We start from the raw sequence: 15770 nt of genomic DNA, 5'->3' as shown, positions 1-15770 counted from the left end.
ACTCGGCCCTACCGATTCTTTCTATCCGGCGCCACCTAGTTCAGATGTCATAGCCACTGCCACAAACCATAGGTAAACCAGTCTCATCGATAGGGATCTCGGTCTCACCGAGATGGGATTGTAATCTCTCTAATTCCCTTCATAACGTTTCGGTACAACCGATATGAGCGATCGGTCCCACCGAGATTGCAATGTAAACTCCCTGTTTCCTTTTCGTAACGTTTCGGTCCCATCGAAATGAGCGAACCGGTCCCACCGAGTTTACATGACCAACTCTCTGGTTTGCTTATTACCAAAATCGGTCCCACCGAGTTTGTCTAATCGGTCTCACCGAGATTACGTTATGCCCTAACCCTAACCATTTCGGTCCTACCGAGTTGCATGTCGGTCCCACCGAAAATCCTAATGGTCACTAGATTTGCTAAATCAGTCCGACCGAGTTTCTCAATTCGGTCCCACCGAGTTTGGCAGTTGTGTGTAACGGTTAGATTTTGTGTGGAGGCTATATATACCCCTCCACCTCCTCTTCATTCGTGGAGAGAGCCATCAGAACAAACCTACACTTCCAACTTCCTGTTTCTGAGAGAGAACCACCTACTCATGTGTTGAGGCCAATATATTCCATTCCTACCATATGAATCTTGATCTCTAGCCTTCCCCAAGTTGCTTTCCACTCAAATCTTCTTTCCACCAAATCCAAATCCTGTGAGTTCATCATCATTTGTTACTTCAAGACTCTATCATTTGAAGCACAAGAGCAAGGAGTTCATCATCAACACACCATTTGTTACTTCTTGGAGAGTGGTGTCTCCTAGATTGGCTAGGTGTCACTTGGGAGCCTCCGACAAGATTGTGGAGTTGAACCAAGGAGTTTGTAAGGGCAAGGAGATTGCCTACTTTGTGAAGATCTGCCGCTAGTGAGGCAAGTCCTTCATGCGCGACGGACATGGTGGGATAGACAAGGTTGCTTCTTCGTGGACCCTTCGTGGGTGTAGCCCTCCGTGGACTCGCGCAACCGTTACCCTTCGTGGGTTGAAGTCTCCATCAACGTGGATGTACGATAGCACAACCTATCGGAACCATCACAAAAACATTTGTGTCTCCAATTGCGTTTGAATCCTCCAAACCCTTCCCTTTACATTCTTGCAAGTTGCATGCCTTAGTTTCTGCTGCTCATATACTCTTTGCATGCTTGCTTTAATTGTGTTAAGATTGCTTGACTTGTGCTAAGATAGCTAAAATCTGCCAAAGACTAAAATTGGGAAAAGGTTATGTCTAGAGGGGGGTGATTAGACTACTTGACCAAATAAAACTTAACCTTTTCCCAATTTTAGAGTTTGGCAGATTTTAGCTATCTTGGGACAAGTCAAGCAATCATCACACAATTCAAGCAAGCATGCAAAGAGTATATAGGCAGCGAAAATTAAAGCATGCAACTTGCAACAAAGTAAAGGGAAGGGTTTGGAGGATTCAAACGCAATTGGAGACACAGATGTTTTTGGCGTGGTTCCGATAGGTGGTGCTATCGTACATCCACGTTGATGGAGACTTCAACCCACGATGGGTAACGGTTGCAGGAGTCCATGGAGGGCTCCACCCACGAAGGGTCCACGAAGAAGCAACCTTGTCTATCCCACCATGGCCATCGCCCACGAAGGACTTGCCTCACTAGCGGTAGATCTTCACGAAGTAGGTGATCTCCTTGCCCTTACAAACTCCTTGGTTCAACTCCAAAATCTTGTCGGCGGCTCCCAAGTGACACCTAGACAATCTAGGATACACCACTCTCCAAGAAGTAACAAACAGTGCGTTGATGATGAACTCCTTGCTCTTGTGCTTCAAATGATAGTATCCCCAACGCTCAACTCTCTCTCATGGGATTTGGATCTGGTGGAAAGAAGATTTGAGTGGAAAGCAACTTGGGGAAGGCTAGATTTCAAGATTCATATGGTAGGAATGGAATATCTTGGCCTCAACACATGAGTAGGTAGTTCTCTCTCAGAAATCGTAGGTTGGAAGTGTAGGTTTGTTCTGATGGCTCTCTCCGCGAATGAAGAGGAGGTGGAGGGGTATATATAGCCTCCACACAAAATCTAACCATTACACACAATTTAACAAACTCGGTGGGACCGATTCAACAAACTCGGTCGGACCGATTTAGTAAATCTAGTGACCGTTAGGATTTTCGGTGGGACTGACATGCAACTCGGTACGACCGATTCGGTTAGGGTTAGGGCATAACGTAATCTCGGTAAGACCGATTACACAAACTCGGTGTGTGGGGTCACCGAATGCACGTGTACAGTGATCCTAGAGATCAATGCTCACTGAACACACAGAAGCTGAATAACAAGAGTCTTACATCCATACATACCGTTTTACACAAGTAGGACCATTATGGTCAATTCTTGAGTGTATCATCACAGCGGAAATCTTCAATAACAACTTGGACCCATGCCATCTGCCTTAACCCTACAGGCATTCTGACTGGGAAGCGTCCTAGCTCGCATGCTCGTCACCAAGGTACTCTTCATTATATCCTGTTCTTTCATACCTGACCAATAAAATAACCAGTGGCAAGCCAATGTGTACTTTGAATGTGCACGCAAGCAACCCATGTTTTGGTTCAAGATCAACAATGCATGATATAGGTAAATTTTGTTAGAAAGCTAGTTTTGAGTGCAATGACATGTTCAGCAACTTGTAAGACATGCATCAGGAGAATTCAAGTAACCATGAGGACAGGTTACAGATATCAATATAAATAGAGTGGGCACCAACCCAACTCAATCATGTCAAGTCCTTTGACTTGACCCAAGTAATTTTATCAACTCACATACACGGTTGTAAAACTCTGGACATAGTTTAAGCAGCACCACCCAACTGTCCTTGACCGTGGACACGGCTATTCGAATAGTTTTACACTCTGCAGAGGTTGCACACTTTACCCACAAGATCCGGGGAACTTTCATGTCATCCACGACCCGCGCTACCTCAAGCACCCGGGGTAAGCACCTGATCACTATCTTTCCCTAGATGACACTAACAAGGAGTCCACTCGTTATTCCGTATCCTCACGATGTACATCATACGAGACTCACTCGAGATCGTAACATCCGAGAGGGGATACAACAGTGTATCCGGTGCCCTGTGAAAACAGTCATGGCCGCCCTGCCTGGCACGACCCCGTCCCGAGAGAGAGAACCAACTCTCCCCCCTCACTAGTAATGCGGGATCCAAGCTAGTATCGGCCTAGGTAATCAATAATGCCCTTTCCCATACAAGGGTAGAGTGGTTCCGCATGTAAGGTTGGAATAACGGTCGCAACTTAAACCAATCCGTTTTGAAAACAACACACACTTGCCTCGGTACACCACTTCGTCATCAAGTGGCTACCCAACTCATCATCTCCCCCGGGCATAAGTGGCACCCGATGGGGTTTTCGAAAAGTCTTTTGAAAATACTTTGTCTCCATCACCATGCATATTCCTGTCCCTTTTTGCATAGCACTACTGTAGCATCCTATCTACTCCCACCGGCATAACCCTCATAAGAAGGTAGGGTCATGCACAATGCAAGTATCAATCAGGAAGTACGGTGGCAAACCATTAAAGTGGTTACTACCTCATCATGATTCCGTTGCAACAACAATATGGTGCTATATGACATGCATAAAAAGGGTTTCTCAAACATGGTCAAAGGGCTGCTTGCCTGTTTTAACAAGGTCTTCGAGGTCTTAAAATATCTCTGGTCCAGCTCCAAGTATTTCGTCTACTTCATCAACTATCGTTGAAAGCAACCATAATAAGCAACACAACAAGGCAGAAAATAAGAGTGCTCTAAAAATGTGAGTTGGACTTTTCTAGGATACCTCTGGTCATATGAGGAATGACCAAGGTGATTTCATTGGAAGTGGATCAATGGATATTTCTAAACATTTTGATATGATGGAATCAAGGGATTTGTGGATTTGCAAGAAGTGTACAGATATATATTTTTGAAAAATGAGAAAATGCCCCCATTTAACAAACCATGATTTTAGAAGCATCCAGGAGTTGGTTTCACTGGATTTGGAGCTCAAATGATTTTCCTATGAATTTGCAAAGTTGGCTATACATGAAGAAATAGACCAGTATTTGAGGTGATACAGAAAGTATTAGTAAAAATGTCAAAAACTAAGTTTTGAACTTATAGATATCTAGGATTTTGAATAATGGAATTTGGATCAAAAATGGGCTCTCTGTGATTTTTCTAAAGTTCATTACAGAAATGGAAAAACAAGATTTGATAAATGTTTGTGAGAAAAAGTCTCCGGAAAAATGTGCATGTTGCACCGACAGGCAAGGTTGGAAAAACCGGTAGGCGTAAACGAGGCAGTCGGCCTTCGCCTTGTGCCTAGGCGGTGCCAAAGCGCCTAGGAGCGACCTAGGCGGTAATATAGTTTTTTACTCGTAGTGTATTTATGATTATTATATGGGTGTTGATATTTGTTTAGGGCATATAAATAAGTTAATTTCTATCTACTGCCATTGGAATATAACCCATTTGGCATATCTGTGCAGTATGTGGCATGATTTCTTGCTTGGGTAGGCAATTCCTTGCTTGTTGTGCCTAGATCTCCATTTATGCCCTAGGTGAGGCGTTTGGCTATTGCCTAGCGCCTAGGCGTGCCTAAGCACCTCCTAAGCACTGCCTTTTCCAACAGAGCCGACAGGTAGATCATGATTTATTGAGTCACTAGAAATTTGAATCATCAAATTTGGAGTCCATCTGAATTCTCTAGAGATTTTACAATATTTATAAAAAGAGAAAAAGGAAGAAAAGATGTCAACCTTATAAAGCGCACTGGGCGAAGCCCAGCTAAACAGCGCCTATTGGGCTAGGCCCAGTGGCTCAGCTGCCCGAGGGAAGAGGTGACACCGAAGGCGCACTACAGGAGAGCGCCACCCAGCGAGGCAAGCAGATCGGCTAGAAGCCGTTTCCACTTAACCCGACTGGTGGGCCGGCTCGGTCACCTCTGCCACTGACGGGCGGGCCCCCTGCCAGCTGGCGGGGTGGTCGTCCCCAACCTCGCGCCTGAGGCAGAGGAGCGTCAGGGGAGGCGAGGCCGAGCGCGCGCCGGCGCTTATCCCCGGCGACTCCGGCCATCCCAGTGGCGTTCGATGCACCGACGTACTAGGAACGCCGAGACGCGTCCATCCAGGGGCTTCGCGCGGGCTGGGAGGATCTGGGGAGACGGCAGCCTTGGAGCCAGCGGGCGGCGTCGGGAATGGATGGGCGCGACGCCGTGGGCACAAGGGCGGGGGGGATAAGGATCGGGAGGGCTCCGCTGGCCTGCAGCGCTTCTCCTGGTGGTCGAAGGAGAGGAGGGGAGGCTCTGGTTCGCCAGAGCCAGGCGGAGGCAAACGGCGACCATGGAGGCTGTGGAGAGGGAAAGAGAGCATGGGAGGGAGAAGGATGTTGTCTGGGAGGTTCGAGGGATAGAGGGAGGTCTAGGAGAGGCCAAAGAAGAGGCCAGGAGTAGCTTATATGGGCGTGGCCGTGGTGCACCGTGGGCAGCATGCACGGATGCGCTCGGGTGAGCTCGTAGAGGGGAGGGAAGAGAGGTTCTGGAGGGGGCCGTCAGCGTGCCGTGTCCCGGACGCCGAGGCCACCTTGGGAGACATCACCCCGACACCCAAGGCTGTCGTATGCCTTTGGCATGGATGAGCTACAGTGCGAGAGAGCACTGTAGCGTGCTCCAGAGCGCGAGCTCTGTAGGCACTGGCATTGTTTATGCGTTATGAGCATGTCCTTTTGTGTCTGGGGGTTTTGGGGGTGAGTAAACAATGTAGGAGTGGCATTGGATGCCATGGATGGCTAGTAGGAGAGGAGAGAGGTTGAGGGAGAGATGGAAATGGGCTGTCCAGAGAGAGAAAGAGATGGGTTTTACCCCCAAATAATTGAGCTGTTGAAGGAGGAGAGTTACTGGATGTAGGGGTTGACCTGGGGCAGCTGTGGTAAAAATATAGGGTCATGGAGATTAGTGGAAGTGGTCAAAAAGGTGGTTTTGGAAATTTTACAGAAGGTGTTTGTTGCTGATTTGGGCAAGAGGATGAAATCCTCTTGTCATAAGGCTTGACAGGGCCAAATGGCATGAGAAAACAAGTGGTTCCACCAAGATTGAGTCCATTTGGGAAAAGTTGCCAATGCAACTTTTGTAAACCCTAGAAATCAACAGAAATGGACTTTCCAAGATTTAGTCATGCAAATCTATTCTCCTTGATGCACCACTTGGTTTAGTGTGATAATTTGAAGTTATGAACATGTCCACAAAAGTTGAGATCAAAAGGAGAAAGTTGCAAATGTAGAGTTGTTCAAATTTGGTTCTGGACAAGAAGGGTTTTGGGGCACTTTGATCAAGTTAACATTCTCCACAACTTGTGCCATTTGGTCTAGATTAATGATTAGACCATTTGAGCATGTTCACAAGGTTTGAGAACATTTGGACATGTTTGGCAATGTAAAGTTGCTCAAACTTCAAAATGGATAGAAATGGTTTTGAGGGGATTTGATGATTTTATATTGTTCTCCAAGTCATGAGACTTGGCAAGATCATCTAATATGTCATATGTGACATGATAGAATATTCTTGGAATTTTTGGGGAATATTTCCTTTGTAAATATTTCAAAAGCTTGAAATATCCAGAAAGGGTTTTTGAGGGATTTGACCAATATTTTGAACATCACCATGTGTTGAAACTCTTATATATGGACAATATATGTACACTGAGTTTCCCTAGATTTTTGTCAAATATTTTCGAAACAATAAAATGATTTTTCCCTATTAAAGACCATTTCTGGCCTTAAGAAAAATCTTTTAAATAAAATAGGAAAATAACTTTTAAAATTATATTTTTTGTGGTTTATGGGAGTCCTACATCTAATAGGATTCAAATATACCTTTTGAATGATTTTTCACACCCCAAGTCAAGTACTTGTAGTGCAAACCTCAACTCAGGGGTTTTTGAAAAACTAATTTTTGAAAATACTATTTGGCTAAATTATTTTTGTAAGAAAATACTATGTTGCTCTATACACATGGCATGATCATTGGGCAGAAGCTTGGGGCAAGGAAATGAAGTATAGAAGGTGGAGTTGTGTTGACTTTAAAGAGCACTTGAAAAAAACACAGAGAGAAAACCAATTCAAAATAAAAAGTCAAATAATGCAAAAGTTTTTGTCAAACCACATTTTATCATGATTTATCATCTTAAGTGTTGTGCCATGAAAATCATGGTGTGACACGGTGAGACCGATTTTGGTAATAAGCTTTCTAGAGAGTTGGTCAGGTAAACTTGGTGGGACCGATTTGCTCTTTTCGGTGAGACCGAAATGTTACAAAAGGGGAACACAGAGTTTACATTGCAATCTCGGTGGGACCGATCGCTCACTTCAGTTAGACCGAAACGTTATGAAGGGAAACAGAGAGATTACAATCCCATCTCGGTGAGACCGAGATCCCTATCTGTAGGACCGATTTGCCAAGGGTTTGTGGCAGTGGCTATGACATTAGAACTCGGTGGCGCGGGATAGAAAGAATCGGTGTGACCGATTTTGGCTTTAGGTTTAGGTCATTTGTGGATGTGAGAAAGTAGCTGAGGGTTTTTGGAGCATATCACCAAGCACATGAAGCAAGAGGCTCATTAAGCAACACCTCATCCCTCCTTGATAGTATTGGCTTTTCCTATATACTCAATGTGATCTTGGATCACTAAAATGTAAAATGAAGGGTCTTGAGCTTTTGAGCTTGAGCCAATCCTTTGTCATTAGTACTTTGAGGGATCCACTTTCATCATCCATGCCATGCCATTCATTGAGCTTTCCTGAAATATTTGTCTTGGAATAGTATTAGCTCAATGAGCTATATGTTGTTATGAATTACCAAAACCACCTAGGGATAGTTGCACTTTCAATCTCCCCCTTTTTGGTAATTGATGACAACATATAGATCAAAGCTTCGACAAATGATAATAAGATTAAAAAAACATAGTCGCTTTGAGAAGTATGTGATAAGCAAGAGCTCCCCCTAAATTTGTGCATAGTTTAAGATTTGCTTTGGACTGCAAATGCACAAGGAATTAGGCTCATGGGTTACTCTTCCATGTCACATACATCTTGGTGGAGCGCTCAAAATGATAAAGATTGAATACATGCACTCATCACCAAGCAAAGTGAATCATCACATATAGATAAGATAAGATAATATCATCAAACATGCATAAGTGTAGCTTATGATCAAACACATGATCATCAATGTCTCACAAAAACAGCATAGTATCTCAAGCAATCAAAAGCAAACAAGTTTAACCACCAAAGCAAAGCAAGAGAGAACAAAAGCAACACTCTCTCTCTCGAAGCCTATGATCTACACATTTTTCTCCCCCTTTGGCAACAAGTTACCAAAAAGTTCATAGAAAATGCATAGTGCTAGATCGACTCTCAGGCTTGATCTTCAGGTGGTGGTGTCCGGATAACTCCAAGAATGAAGGCTTCAGTTGAAGTGGATGGAGCTGGAGGAGTTGGTGCTGGAGCTGGTTGCACTGGAGCTGTAGCTGGTGCAGATGATGTGGCTCTGGTGTCTGTCACAGGCACGATAGCTGACCTCTGAGCTCTAGGCACTCTGGCAAATACATTTGTGGTAGTCTTGCCCTACCTCTCCTACATGTCATCCTGTAGCTGCTCCACAACTGACTGAATCTCAGTTACTTTGACATCTAGATCATGGATTTTTTGTTCCATGATTCTTTCCAAGCTTTCCTGATTCTGAGTGAGAGTGGCCAATCCCTTCTCAATCCTCAGTGTTGATGCTATCAAGTAACCAAGCTGCTCCTGTTTGTTCTTTAAAAAGTACTCAGATGCCTCCTCTTGAGTTGGCATCTTGGCAGCCTTCTCTTTCCTTGCCTTCTCCTTCTTCTCTTGAGCTTGTACTGATGATGGTTCATTCTCAGTCATGACAACCTGATTGTCCTCAAAGTCTGGATAGAGAGGAAAATGTTCCTTATCCAATAGATATTTGCCTGTGCCCATCTTTGAGTTAATCAACTCCTGAATCTGAGGGGCATATCCAAAACTTCTGCAACTCCACAAGCAACAAAACTGTCTTGCACTCCAGGATAGTGTTCTTCATTGTCTTTCATGTAGGTCCGGTCGACCCACCTCATATCACACACTATGGGCTTCTTGTCCAACAAGATTGTCTCATAGAAGTCCTGCTGTACCTTTGTATGGAACCTATAATCAACAATAGTTCTTCTCCTTGTGGCATATGGATCTGTCATCCACCATAGCCTCAACCCTGAGTCTCTTCTGATCTTCATGTCCTCAGCCACAGGATGGGCATCATTATGATCTGGTATCTTGGGCTTGAGCTTCCTCAAAACTTGTCCTTCTTCATCTTCCTCATCAGCAACTTCAGGCACTGGGGCCTTGTTCTTCTCAGCAGCTGGAATACTCCTGGTATTCCTCTTTGGTGCAAGCTTGGGCTTGGGGCAGCTTTGGGTGCTTCCTTGGGCTTTGATGTTGCAGCCCCTGATCTAATAGCATCACCCATAAGCTTTTGTGCCTTGGGTGCTGGTGTAGCAACCTCTTCTTCCTCTTCAGAGTCTTTCCTCATTGAGGGATTTCCAAGAACCTGGGCAGTAGTGGTTCTGGCTCTCTTCTTCTTCTTATCCTGAGCAGCTTCGTCCTCTGATTCAATGGTAAACTTCATAGTTTCTCCAGTGGGAACTTTCCTGGGTTTGGAAGTTGTGACTCTCTTTGCAGGTGCCTCTTTGGGTTCAGTCTTCTCAGGCACTTGAGTAGATCCTCTGACTTTCAGCATAGGTGTCCTCTTGGCAGGAACCTTCCTATTGAGTCCAGGTTTAGTGTTCTGTGCTGAGGCATACTCCTTTTTGAGCACTACCTTCTTGGAGGTAGCCTCACCCTCTTCTGCTCTATAATCCTCATCCTCAGAATCTGAGGTTCTATTCTTCCTTGTCCTCGTTTCAGCTTTAGGCAGATTGCTTGGGGTGCTCCTGCTGCCTTCATCTGAAGTGCTAGAGGGACAAGTGCCCTCACTCATGTGATTGTGCTCTTCTGACCTGTTCTGACTATCACTTTGGTCTGACATGCTGCAAATCACTGACTGCTGACCGTGTGAAGAGTTATAGATGAGACAGAGTGGATGAGTATCACAAAATGCAGAGATTTTTGCAAAAGAATGATTCAAAAATTTAGTTTTAGTTTTCCACAGTAAGAATTTCGGATCAACCGATTTTCAAACTCGGTGATACTGAAGTAGTTTTGGAACCTAAACTAATGAACTTGGTTGGACCGAGTCATAGTTCGGTGGCACCGAGACTGCTAGGGTTTCACAAAGTCCTAAAATCGGTCTCACCAATTAGCAATTCTCGGTCAGACTGAGAGTTACTAGTGCAATGGCGTTAGCCAAATCAATGGGACTGACTTTTTCAACTCGGTGGGTCCGAGATGGTTTCGGCGGAAACCTAACACTAAATTTTCAAATCTCATCTAATCTAAGGATTGCATTGACTGGATAGGAGTGTTTCAATCGTGGCGAGAATAATTAAGAACACAATGTGCTAGGCGATCGAGTCCATACCCTAGCTTGGCGATGAACTCGCTACGGCGGCAACGGCGGGGTTGAAATCTGTTGACGCGGCGGAGACCAGCGACAGGAGGCGGCTGGCGACGAGGAGACGATCCGGAGACCCTGGAGGCAGAGCGAGCTATTGCGCGGGCGAAGAGGTTCAGAGAAATTTCCAAATTTTTGCCCAGGACTATATATAGCCCGACCCTGTTGGTGTGACTGAGTGGAACAACTCGGTGGCACCAAGATGCAAAACTGTGTACAGTTACAGCAACTCGGTGTGACCAAAAAGTTCAAATCGGTTGCACCAAGATTGAAAACCTAGATCCACTTAGTGATCTCGGTAGGACCGAAATGGAGGAATTGGTCAGACCGAGAATCACAAAGAAGTTTTGGAAGTTTAAGTCTATGGCGAATCGGGGACTCCGAGTGCTCCTCACACAGAGTGGTTCGAATCTGACTTGATCAAATTTTGTGATGTAGCATGAATAGAGTTTGAGACGAGAAAAGCATAGATAGCTAGAGAAGGTTCTTAGGCATTCTTGTCCATCCACTTGGAAAAAAGAAAAGGAAGCCAATCACTCAAAACAACAAGTGGATGTCCTTGAATGAGTAAAATATGCACCAACATGCTCACACAATAAGATGGCAAATGAAATATGTGGCAAAACATGCACAACCAATTCTAGCATCTATCAAACAATTGGCGATGACTAGGTCATCTATATATGAGTATATTGACTTAGGAGTCAAATGAAAACATTTGATCATAGGTCATACTCATCGTTTAAGCTCAAGTGGGGTTACCACTTTTACATAATGCATTGATGTGTTCACACCATTAGAGTTGCTTTGACTCAATTCTTAGAGTTAAGCTCCCCCTAGATGTGAGATCCCCTTTTAGAGGGATGAACTAACATTGGGTTTTGTCGATGATGACTTCATGTAGGTGTTGAATATGTGGATGCTCAATGTTGATGTAGATCATTTGGAGCCATCCTTTGGAGTGAGTTGCATTTTCAACTTACCTACATGGGTTAGTCCCACAAGGAACAAACAAGAATATCCATGGACATAGAGTGATTCACACACAAGATGATGTCCATGAAATCATTAGGTTACCTTGTCCCTTGCCTTACCAACATGAGGTTTTGTGACTCCTTGAACTAGTGCAAGATGTGAAAGTTGATTGCACTTGTTCTTGCCATAATGATATGAGTGAAGAATATTGGCGGAGTCACCCTGAAGAACTCTCTAGTTCTTCTTCTTCGGGATCCACATCATCTTGATGGGAATCCTTGGAGTTGTAGTTGTACTTGATGAAGTAGAACTTGACGTAGTCTTGGGAACCCACTTGACCGAGGCCTTAGGTGCTTCTTCAAATGCATCAATCTCTTCTTGAAGCTTGTCCTTGCCTTTGTTCTTGTGGTCTTGTGGTGGAAGATCATCTTGTGCTTGTGTTCCTTTGAAGGAAGTCGGATCATACTTCTCTTGTTGAGGAACAAACTTCGTCTTGGGGTATTGATCTTCTTCCCACTCAACTCCATTGGCATTGAACTTTCGTTCAAAACCAACACCTTGATTCTTTCGGTGCCTTCCTTGCTTGCGTACAATTTCCACGAATTGCTTACTCCCGGCAATACTCTTGTAAACACCTTTCTCTATAATTCCCTTCAATAAGCTATTTTCTTGATCAAGTGTAACTTGGCTAAGAGAATCATTAGTGGAATCAAGAGAACTACTAGAAGCAACAATATTGGATTTGACATTATTATTGTTACTACTAGAGGAAGGATCTTTCTTGTACTTGTTACTAGACTTGACTTGAGGCATGTAAGTAGATAAGAGTAAACGCTTGGCAATGTAAGAAGAACTTTTCTTACGGAGATCATCATTGATTGCTTTTAATAACTCATGCTCTTTCTCAAGATTGAGCTTTTCAAAGCGTAACTTCTCATGAGCCCTTAAAAGTTCTCGATGATCTTCGAAGATAGTTTCATGAGCTAACTTAAGAGTGTTTAGTTCTTTAGTTAGAAGCTCAATCTTCTCCTTATCATTGTCATTCGTTTTATCTTGATCAGCATGATTAATTGACGTTTCATCATAGTATTCATCACTAGAGTTGTCAACAACTAAATCATCATCCACAAGTAAGTCATCTTCATGACTATCGAAATCAACATACTCAGGATGTGTTACCTTTGGACCTTTGGCCATGAAGCATCTTCCAATTCCTTCATTTGGTGAATCAAATATGTCGTAGGAGTTGGTTGACACAAGTACTAGACCGGCAACACCTTCATCTTGAGTATATTCGGAGTCGGAGTGATAGCTTCTCTCGGAATGATTGTTGGAGTCGGAGCCGGATACCCATTCACCAACATGAGCTTGATGTCTTCGTTTTGTGTAGCTCCTTGATGACTTGTCCTTCCTTTCCGAATCCTTGCTTCTCCGTGAGGGTCTTCGTTCATAACGATCATCTCTACTCCTCCTCTCTCTCGGTGGTGATTCTTCTCTTTTGCTTCTTCTTTTTGGAGAATCTTCTTTTCTTTTGTAGGGTGCCGTACACTCATTGGAATAGTGTCCGGGTCTCCCACAATTGTAGCAATTTCGCTCTCGACTATAAGATCTTTTGTCATTGTAAGACCTTGACTTGGAGCTTCTTTCTTTGCTTCTACTCTTGTAGAATTTGTGTAAGTTCTTCACCATTAAGCTCAATTCTTCATTGAAGGTTTGTTTCTCACTTGATGATGTGGGAGCTTCACTTGAGGCTTTGTAAGCACCACTTGACTTGTTGTGAAGTTCCTCCTTATCCTTGAGTGACATCTCATGAGCAACAATTCTTCCAATGACTTCCGTTGGCTTGAGATCTTTGTAGTTTGGCATCATTTGGATCAATGTGCACACGGTATCATACTTTCCATCCAATGCTCTTAGGATCTTCTTGATGATGAATCTGTCGGTCATCTCTTCACTCCCTAAGCCGGCAATCTCATTTGTGATAAGTGCAAGCCTAGAGTACATTTCAGCGACACCTTCACCATCCTTCATTTTGAACTTGTCAAGCTGACCTTGGAGCACATCCAACTTGGATTCCTTGACGGAGCCGGTACCTTCATGCATATCAATCAAAGTATCCTAAATTTCCTTTGCATTCTCAAGACGGCTGATTTTGTTGTATTCTTCGGGGCACAATCCATTGAAGATGATATCACAAGCTTGAGCGTTGTATTGCAGCATCTTCAATTCTTCCGCATTTGCTTCACGGTTCGGCTCTCTCCCCTCAAAGAATTCACCTTGCAAGCCAATACAAATAATTTCCCAAACGGCAGGGTTATGTCCAAGAATATGCATTTTCATCTTATGCTTCCAACTAGCAAAATTAGTACCATCAAAGTAAGGACCTCTACGGTGATAATTTCCCTCACTAGACGCCATACTCTCCAAGGTTGTGAAACCAAGGCTATGACCACCAAAAGCTATGGAAATCAAAGCAAATGGAGACCAATGCTCTAATACCACTTGTAGGACCTTGAAGTATGTCTAGAGGGGGGTGATTAGACTACTTGACCAATTAAAAACTTAAGCTTTTCCCAATTTTAGAGTTTGGAAGATTTTAGCTATCTTAGGACAAGTCAAGCAATCATCACACAATTCAAGCAAGCATGCAAAGAGTATATAGGCAGCGGAAATTAAAGCATGCAACTTGCAAGAAAGTAAAGGGAAGGGTTTGGAGGATTCAAACGCAATTGGAGACACGGATGTTTTTGGTGTGGTTCCGATAGGTGCTGCTATCGTACATCCACGTTGATGGAGACTTCAACCCACGAAGGTAACGGTTGCGCGAGTCCACGAGGGATCCACCCACGAAGGGTCCACGAAGAACCAACCTTGTCTATCCCACCATGGCCGTCTCCCACGAAGGACTTGCTTCACTAGCGGTAGATCTTCACGAAGTAGGCGATCTCCTTGCCCTTACAAACTCCTTGGTTCAACTCCACAATCTTGTCGAAGGCTCCCAAGTGACACCTAGCCAATCTAGGAGACACCACTCTCCAAGAAGTAACAAACGGTGCGTTGATGATGAACTCCTTGCTCTTGTGCTTCAAATGATAGTCTCCCCAACACTCAACTCTCTCTCATGGGATTTGGATCTGGTGGAAAGAAGATTTGGGTGGAAAGCAACTTGGGGAAGGCTAGAGATCAAGATTCATATGGTAGGAATGGAATATCTTGGCCTCAACACATGAGTAGGTAGTTCTCTCTCAGAAATGGTAAGTTGGAAGTCTAGGTTTGTTCTGATGGCTCTCTCCATGAATGAAGAGGAGGTGGAGGGGTATATATAGCCTCCACACAAAATCTAACCGTTACACACAATTTACCAAACTTGGTGGGACCAATTCAACAGACTCGGTCGGACCGATTTAGTAAACCTAGTGACCGTTAGGATTTTCGATGGGACTGACATGCAACTCGGTAGGACCGATTCGGTTAGGGTTAGGGCATAACGTAATCTCGGTAAGACCGATTACACAAACTCGGTGAGACCGATTTTGGTAATAAGCTTTCCAGAGAGTTGGTCAGGTAAACTCGATGGGACCGATTTGCTCTTTTCGGTGAGACCGAAATGTTACAAAAGGGAAACAGAGAGTTTACATTGCAATCTCGATGGGACCGATCGCTCACTTCGGTTAGACTGAAACATTACGAAGGGAAACAAACAGATTACAATCCCATCTCGGTGAGACCAAGATCCCTATCGATAGGACTGATTTGCCTAGGGTTTGTGGCAGTGGCTATGACATTAGAACTCGGTGGCGCCAGATAGAAAGATTTGGTGTGACCGATTTTGGCTTTAGGTTTAGGTCATTTGTGGATGTGAGAAAGTAGCTGAGGGTTTTTGGAGCATATTACCAAGCACATGAAGCAAGAGGCTCATTAAGCAACACCTCAGCCCTCCTTGATAGTAGTGGCTTTTCCTATAGACTCAATGTGATCTTGGATCACTAAAATGTAAAATCAAGAGTCTTGAGCTTTTGAGCTTGAGCCAATCCTTTGTCATTAGTACTTTGAGGGATCCACTTTCATCATCCATCTTCAACACCTACATGAAGTCATCATCGACAAAACCCAAGGTTAG

Source organism: Triticum aestivum, chromosome 1B (assembly GCF_018294505.1).
Source record: "Triticum aestivum cultivar Chinese Spring chromosome 1B, IWGSC CS RefSeq v2.1, whole genome shotgun sequence".
Taxonomy (NCBI): domain Eukaryota; kingdom Viridiplantae; phylum Streptophyta; class Magnoliopsida; order Poales; family Poaceae; genus Triticum; species Triticum aestivum.
This window is presented reverse-complemented; position numbering follows the sequence as displayed.